A 9,118-nucleotide genomic window follows, 5' to 3' on the forward strand; every position below is an offset into this window, starting at 1 on the left:
GGAGCCACTCAAAACATTGAAAGTTGTAGGAAATTGTCTCAGCTGTCTTGTGTAAAAAATTGAGCTCATTTGAACTTCTAGAACTCCAGATATGGCCAAAATACTGAACAATACTTGGGCTGGAGGACAGATTCGGCTTCTTTGTTGTTGCAACAATTTGGACTTGAAAATGGTCTTTTTAGATCTTCGGCTCCATATGAAAGTTATAGGCCTATATCTTACCTTTCTATCCATATAAAGTAGACCTAAATCTGAGATCTATAGCTCCAGATATGACCCAATTACCAAATAGTGTTCCGGTTTGGATTGCACCAACATCTCTTTTCTAATTTTGGTCATCTCTTTCCCCTTACAATTTAAGTTCTTAAAGTCATAAATCAATCCTTTCATTTATGTGATAGGCCTGCATTTAAAATGAACATTTACCACAAATTAAAGGTATCTTATATTATTAGATATATTATTATAAAACATGCTTTAGTTAAGGAGCTAGTGATACTTCAAGTGCAAAATGATGATATAAAACCTTGATAAAAATGCACTTTTAAGTAAAACAATTTGCAAATTCCACAAAGCAAGGTATTCATCATTTAACTTCCATTAATCTATCCAGATAAACAAACTCTCATTAAATTTATATACCTGCTCAATACCTCTTAACAAGATATTCATAAACCTTTCTTTTGTGCTCAATGTATCAACACATAATTATAGGGCATTTCTTGGAAGAAAACAAAATTTTTGTTCTAATGTTTAAGGTTAACTTCCTTGGGTTGGGATTATTATTTTTGTCTTCTTTTTTTTTGTCTTTTTTTTTTAAATATATATACATATAATTTAAAAACACCATGCATTTTTAACCCATGTAACGAGCTTTCGGCTAATGACTCCCAGACCAGTTGGTTTTAGGGCATTAGGTGTTAAGACACCCCTACGAGCTTAGTAACTCAGGTCGCAGATACTGATATGTAGATAGTGCAATGTTTGATTCCCTTAAGCTTTTCTCCTTAACCCATGTAACAAGCGTTGGGCCAATAGCTCCCAAGTCAATTGACTTTAGGGTATTAGGTGTTAAAACACCCCTTCGAGCTTAATTGCTTAGGTTAGGGAGGCTATGAAACCAAACTTATCTATATTTTTATTATTATCATTTTTTTTCTTTTTTTTTCCTTTTTTTTTTAATTATATACAATCCTTTTCCCTTAGTTGTTACCTTTAACAAAAGAACATAAATAATGTAATAATCCAATATGCAACCCACAATCATATGTTAAAGTGTGTGTGTGTAAATTAAGGTTTAAGAATACATGTTAAATAAGTATATGAACAAAATTAAGTGATAACAATGCGAGAGTTTGTAAATCTGAATATTTCATAAAGTATTATAATAGACCTTGTTAAGAATGGTTACTAAGATGCGTCTCAAGAGTCATAAAAGTTCTCGTTACTCTGCCATCATAGTAACAACAATTTTGCACATGCTTTATGAAATAGAAAACACAGTTTTTTTTTTTTTAGCTACTACCCTCTCCCTCCAACTAAAACGAGACATTGTCCTCAATGTTTAAAGGTAGAAAGATAGAGTATAGAAGATATCACTGAAATAACGAACACTGCCTGAAATAACGAACATTGACAAACCTGAAACACACTGAAACAAATATAAGTAACAATAAAACACAATAATAAAACTAAAAGACACAAAGATTCACAAATGAAGGCTCAAATCCAATCTAAGCTTTTTATGGCTTTTCTTAGTTGACCAATTTATGCGACTCATGGAAGGATCAATTACAGGAATGAAAGATTGTAGTTGGTCAATCAATTGTTCAGCAGTAGCAGCAGAGATTATGATTTGTCATGCAGAAGATGTTAGAAATTCCTGTTCGACAACATGATCAAGAAAAGACACATGATCAAGAAAAGAGATGTTAGAAATTCCTGTTCCACAGCATGATCAAGAAAAGACAACAACTTATCATAATAACCATTAACATTTAACAAACCTATGGGTTTATGGTGAATATGTAGTTGGGCCCAAGAGGAAATATGAAAGATCTCTTCCAATGTGCCTAGACCACCTAGTAAAGCAATGAAGGCATCATCATGGTTAAACATTGCATTCATTCGAGCTGACATTGTAGAGACCTGAAGTTTTTCTCCAATTGTTTTTCCAATGATGTCCTCTTTTGCTAAAGCTTTGAGGATAACCCCCAAAACTTGACTACCTCTTAAAAATGTAGCTATTGACACACCTCCCATTAACCCAAGACTGCCTCCCCCATACACTAAATGAATCTTTCTCTCAGCTAGCACTTGACCAAAATGATTTGCTGATTTTAAAAACTCCTTTTCTTTCCCAAGACTAGATCCACCGAAAACACAAATATTTCTTATATGATGACCTGAGGAACTTGCCATTTCTACACACTTCTATAATTGATGAATATATGGGTTGAGTGCAAATGAAGGGAAGGAAGAGAGGATTTTATAGATGAGAAATTAAAAGGGCAATCATACCACCTATGTGTAGACCAGCTGGAGTCTCACTCTCTCTCTCTCTCTCTTTATTTTTTCATTTATTTATTTTTAAAAAAAACATGTGTATGTACATATAGTTGTGATTGTGGCTCACATCTTCCCTTGGTTTTACGTCCAAGAACGGCTTAAACGCCTTCTATGGGTCGAGGATAGGCTTCCCATCCAGTTTTCTTAAAAACTGGTAAAGAGGGTCTTTTTTAGTCAGATTCCCAAGACTAAGTCGATCATGTTCTTTATGAAATAGTGGCTATAAATCATGAATTGCATGATGCACATCTCCACTAGGATGCGTCTCAAGAGTCAATAGAAGATGAGTCAATAGAAGATTATCTAAAGACTCCTTACTCAGGCCATCCTTAATGAATTGTATTTTATCTTCACGGTTTATAGATACCATTCCTAAAGAACGACATTGTGTATTACAAGTCCATCTAGCACATTGATGACAGACTTTCAGTCGTTTTGCATGACGTTTCTTTGCAAAAGTGCTTTTACCTATTCTAGGCATGTGTGAAATGAAGGAGTTAGAGGACTCACTTGATAATCGGACCTTTGCTTCAATCAACCAGCGAATATCTTCAGGAATTCCATGATTTATTAACAATCTTAATCTTGCACATCTAGCACAATAAATTTTTGTAATCGCATTTTGAGGCAGAGCGGGAAAGTACTTTTTCAATTTTTCAAGATTAGTGTCCATTTTCAAATGAGAATTGGAAGAGAGATTCAAAGAATTGCATAAATATATACACAGATATCAGTTATGATGGGAAAATGAAAGAACCGACTTAAGTCATGGAGTACCGTTATCCGCCATTTGACCGGGGTGAGAGAAACTAGCAAAAATCACTCAAAAAGAAACAAAAAAAAATCAATCTTTATATATAGGATCACCCAATTCAATAGAGTCATGCTCAACTGAAAAATTGTCAAAGTAAACTTTCAGACGATGCCCATTTACCTTGAAAACATTGCTATTTTTTAGATTCTCGATGTCATAGGCCCCATATGGATACACATGTTTCACAATAAAAGGACTGCTCCATCTTGATCTTAATTTTCCAGGAAATAAATGCAGTCGAGAATTATAAAGCAAGACTTTTTGACCAACATTGAATGTTTTTCTTAGTATTTTCTTGTCATGAAACTCTTTAATTCTTGCTTTATGAATTCTTGAATTTTCATATGCATCATTTCTTATTTCCTCAAGCTTATTTATTTGTAATTTTCGCAGTTGACTAGCATCATCCAGATTTGAATTGAAAGCTTTAATATCCCAATAAGCTTTATGTTCAAGTTCCACAAGCAAGTGACAAGGTTTTCCATAGACTAGTCTATAAGGTGACATACCTAATGATGTTTTATAAGCAGTTCGATAAGCCCAAAGTGCATCATTAAGTCTTAAAGACCAGTCTTTCCTATTAGGGTTCACTGTTTTCTCCAAAATATGTTTGATCTCCCTACTAGCAAGCTCTACTTGTCCACTTATTTGAGGGTGATAAGGGGCGATAACTTTGTGTGTGATTCCATATTTCTTCATTAAAGACTCAAATGGCTTGTTGCAGAAATGTGTTCCACCATCACTTATTATGGCTCGAGGAACTCCAAATCGACTCAAAATATTTTCTTTCAAAAACTTTATCACTGTTTTGTGATCATTGTTTCGACTTGGAATTGCCTCTATCCATTTTGAAACATAATCTACTGTGACTAATATGTATAAGAAACCAAATGATGGAGGGAATGGACCTATGAAATCTATACCCCAGCAGTCAAAGATCTCAATAACAATAATATGATTTAATGGCATCATGTGACGTTCCCAACTTTTGACAATTTTCACAAGACTTGTAGAATGCATGTGAGTCTTTGAACATGGTGGGCCAATAAAATCCACTTTGTAAGATTTTTGCAGTTGTCTTTCTTGACGAGAAATGACCCCCACATGCCTCAGAATGACAAAATTTAATGACACGACTTACCTCATTGTCAGGAATGCATCTTCAAAATATTTGATCAGGACAATATTTGAATAAATAAGGATCATCCCAATAAAAGTTCTTCACTTCATTCAAGAACTTTCTTTTATCTTGGGTACTCCAATGAGGTGGCAATTGTCCTGAAACAAGAAAATTAACAATATTAGCAAACCAAGACATTGTAGAGACAGAAAGTAAAGATTCATCGGGAAATTAGTCATCGATTGGTATGATGTCAGTTTTCGAATCTGTTGTCAATCTTGACAAGTGATCTGCGACAACATTTTCGCTGCCTTTCTTATCTTTGATTGTGATATCAAATTCTTGAAGTAATAAAATCCACTGCACCAATCTAGCCTTAGAATCTTTCTTAGAAAGAAGATATTTCAATGCTGCATGATCACTAAAAACAACAACAGGTGAGCCAACAAGATAAGACCTGAATTTTTCACATGCAAATACTACTGCAAGTAATTCTTTTTCAGTGGTGGTATAATTCATTTGAGCACTATTTAAAGTTTTACTTGCATAGTAAATTACATAAGGTTTCTTATCTTTTCTTTGTCCTAAAACAGCACGTACGATATAATCACTAGCATCACACATTATTTCAAAAGGTAATGACCAATCGGGAGGTTGAATGATTGGAGCACACGTAAGCAAGTTTTTAAGTTTAACAAAGGCTTCTTCACAATGTTCAGTCCATTAAAAAATAGTATCCTTTGTTAGGAGGTTACTTAAAGGCTTAGATATTACACTAAAATCTTTGATGAACCTTCTATAAAAACCAGCATGTCCTAGGAATGATCTAACATCTTTAAGAGATTTTGGTGTTGGCAAGTTTGCAATTAACTCGATTTTAGATTTGTCAACCTCAATTCCTTTTGATGAAACAATGTGACCAAGTACAATACCGTTTGTTACCATAAAATGACATTTTTCCCAATTCAGCACAAGATTCTTCTCTTCACACCTGGTCAAAACCTTTTCTAAGTTAGTCAAACAATCATCAAATGAATCGTCAAAAACAGAAAAATCATCCATGAAAATCTCAAGAAAATGTTCAACCATATCACTAAATATACTAAGCATGTATCTTTAAAATGTGGCTGGTGCATTACACAATCCACAAGGCATCCTTCGATATGCAAAAGTACCAAATAGACATGTGAAAGTAGTCTTCTCTTGATCTTCCAATGCAATTTCAATTTGGTTGTAACCCGAATAGCCATCTAGGAAACAATAAAATTCATGACCTGCAACTCTGTCTAGGATTTAATCCATGAAAGGTAAAGGAAAATGATCTTTTCTAGTCATTGAATTAAGTTTCCTATAGTCAATGCACATGCGCCAACCAGTAATAGTTCTAGTGGGAATTAACTCATTGTTCTCATTTGTTATCACAGTGACTCCAGACTTCTTGGGTACAACTTGGGTAGGACTTACCCATTTGCTGTCAGAAATAGGATAAATGATTTCATTATCTAGAAGCTTAATGACTTTATTTTTCACTACTTCTTTCATATTAGGATTTAACCTTCGTTGCATTTCTCTAGAGGGTTTAGAATTTTCCTTCAAATAAATTCTGTGTGTACAAATCAAAGGACTAAGTCCTTTTATATCAACTATGGTCCATCCTAATGCATTTTTGTGCATTTTCAGAGTTTGTAATAACTTACCTTCTTGATGTGCATTAAGTTTGGAAGAGATTATTACCGGAAAAGTTTCATTTTCTCCCAAAAATGAGTATTTGAGATTGGATGGCAACGGCTTCAAATCAGGTTTTGGTGGTTGAACACTTGAAGGTATGGACTTAATTGGTCGTGGTGGCAATTCCTCAATTTGTGGCCTCCAATTACTTGTCTTTGATTCTTCCTGAAAATAAATCATTTCCAAATCATCAGATTCATCAATCTCAATTTCATTGGAAGTGGTTGGAAATTGATCATGAATTAATTTTTCAGTAAAGTCCACTTCCTGTAAATCATTATCATCTCTAGGTTGCTTGCAAATGTTGAAAATATTCATCTCCAATGTCATGTTTCCAAATGATAGCTTCATCAGTCCATTCCTACAATTAATCAATGCATTAGAAGTTGCAAGAAATGGACGTCCTAAAATAACAGGAAATGAATTACATACTTCAACAGGTTGTGTGTCCAAGACAATAAAATCCACAGGATAAATGAATTTATCGACTTGTACTAACACATCTTCAATTATTCCTCTAGGCACTTTTATAGATCTATCGGCAAGTAAAAGAGTTATAGAAGTTGGTTTTAACTCACCTAGATTGAGACTCTGAAAAACTGAATATGGAAGTAAATTCACACTAGCACCAAGATCAAGTAAGGCTCTTTCAATTTTATGCTCTCCAATAAAGCAAGAAATTGTAGGACAACCAGGGTCTTTATATTTCAAAGCATTATTGTTCTGAAGAATAGCACTTACTTGTTCGGCTAGAAAGGCTTTCTTTTTCACATTCAGTTTCCTCTTCACAGTGCATAGATCTTTCAAAAATTTAGCATAGGAAGGAACCTGTTTAATAGCATCCAGCAAAGGTATATTGATCCTTACCTGTTTGAAAATTTCATAAATTTCAGAATTGTGATTGACTTTCCTTTGTTTGGTCATGGCTTGAGGAAATGGAAGTGCTGGCGGTGAATCAGTCGTTTCTTTGCAATTTTCAGATTCAACCCCTTCCTTACCCTCAGAGATTGACTCATCATCTTTCTCATAAGGTTCAAGAGAGGGTTTTTCAATAACCTTACCACTGCGCAGAGTAGTGACTGATTTGACTTGATCCATGTGTTGGCTTCCGGAACTACTTGCATTTGCATTGTATTGCCCTTTGGGATTTTGTTGTGTTTGAGATGGAAACTTACCTTTCTCTTGGAAACTGAGAGCAGATGTTAATTTAGCAAGAGTATCTTTAAAATCTATCATGTTTTGAGCAAGTTGAGTATTGATTGTCTCTTGCTTTTCAATGAATGCATACAAAGTTTCCTCAAAATTTCTTGTAGGAGGTGGAGCATAAGGAGGTGCATATCCATGAGAATTTTGGAAATTATGGTGTGCTTGAAACGGTGGTTGTGAAGTTTGTGCATTGTCACTCTTCCAACTAAAATTTTGGTGATTTCTCCAACCAGGATTGTATGTTTGGGAGTATGGGTTGTGGTTGGCCCTTTGAAAACTGTTTAAAGCATGGGCTTGTTCATGGAGACATTCTTTAAAAGAAGGCAAGGTTGGACAATCGTTGGTTGAGTGTTCATTTGTTTCACAGATTTGACACACAATGTTTTCAACAGATTTTAATTGACCACTCTTTTTCAATTCTAGTGCCTCGACTTTTCTAGCTAAAGATGCAAACTTGGCTTGAAGGTCATGATCTTCCCTAAGGTTGTACATACCTCCACTAGATGTATGAGGTTGAGTTTTACTCGGTGCCTCATATGTACCCGCGGTGTCCCAATTTTGAGCATTTTCAGCTAACAAGTCTAAGTACTCCATTGCTTCATCAGGGTCTTTATCTTCAAAAGTTCCATTGCACATCAATTCAACCATTTGCCTATCTTTAGGTGTTAACCCTTCATAGAAATGTGAAACCAATCTCCATGTTTCAAAACCATGATGAGGGCAAGTACTAAGCAAGTCTCGATACCTATCCCAACATTGGTAAAATGTTTCTCCTGGTTTTTGAGTGAAAGTGGTGATTTGTCTCTTGAAAGAGTTTGTTCTATGAGATGGAAAAAACTTCTTTAAAAACTGTTGTTGCATTTCATCCCAAGCACGAATGGATCCTGGTCTTAAATTTTGTAGCCATGTTTTAGCTTTATCTTTTAATGAAAAAGGAAAAAGCTTTAATCTAATGGTGTTCATGCTACAATTTAAATTATTATATGTGTTGCAGACCTCCTCAAATTCCCTTAAATGCAAGTATGGATTTTCCAATTCCAAACCATGAAAAGAAGGTAAAAGTTGAATAATACCTGGTTTAAAATTAAAATGAGATGCATCAGGAGGAAAAACTATGCATGATGGTGCACTTGTTCTTGTGGGATTCATGTGGTCTCTAAGTGTTCTAGCACGGTTATTCTCATTATTCTCATTATGAAGTGATTGATTATCTTCTTCGGCCATATTTTCTGAAAATGATGAGGATACCCTACAAAGTCTACCACTTGATGTACGTGACCACACTCTCATGCACGTGTAGGAATAAAATAAAAAGAAGAACAAGAAAGCAAAAGAAGGAGGAAGAAAACAAAATAAAAAGAAACAAAAGAAAAGAAACAAAGTTATATACAAGAAAAGTGAAAAGAGAAAATAAAATAAATACTATAATTTATACAAGAACTTACCTCCCCGGCAACGGCGCCAAAAACTTGACACGACTAAAAGATTGATGTCTTCTCCCAAGTGCAGGAGTGTCGAAGTAATAAATAACCCGGCAAGACCGGGGTCGAACCACAGGGAGGTTAATTGTACAAATTATAAACAACAATTATAAAACAACAATAACAACAACAACAATAGTAATAATAATAATAATAATAATAATAATAATAATAGTAGTAGTAGTAGTAGTAGTAGTAGTA

This window comes from Populus euphratica, unplaced genomic scaffold (assembly GCF_000495115.2).
Source record: "Populus euphratica unplaced genomic scaffold, PopEup_1.0 scaffold200.1, whole genome shotgun sequence".
NCBI classification, from domain to species: domain Eukaryota; kingdom Viridiplantae; phylum Streptophyta; class Magnoliopsida; order Malpighiales; family Salicaceae; genus Populus; species Populus euphratica.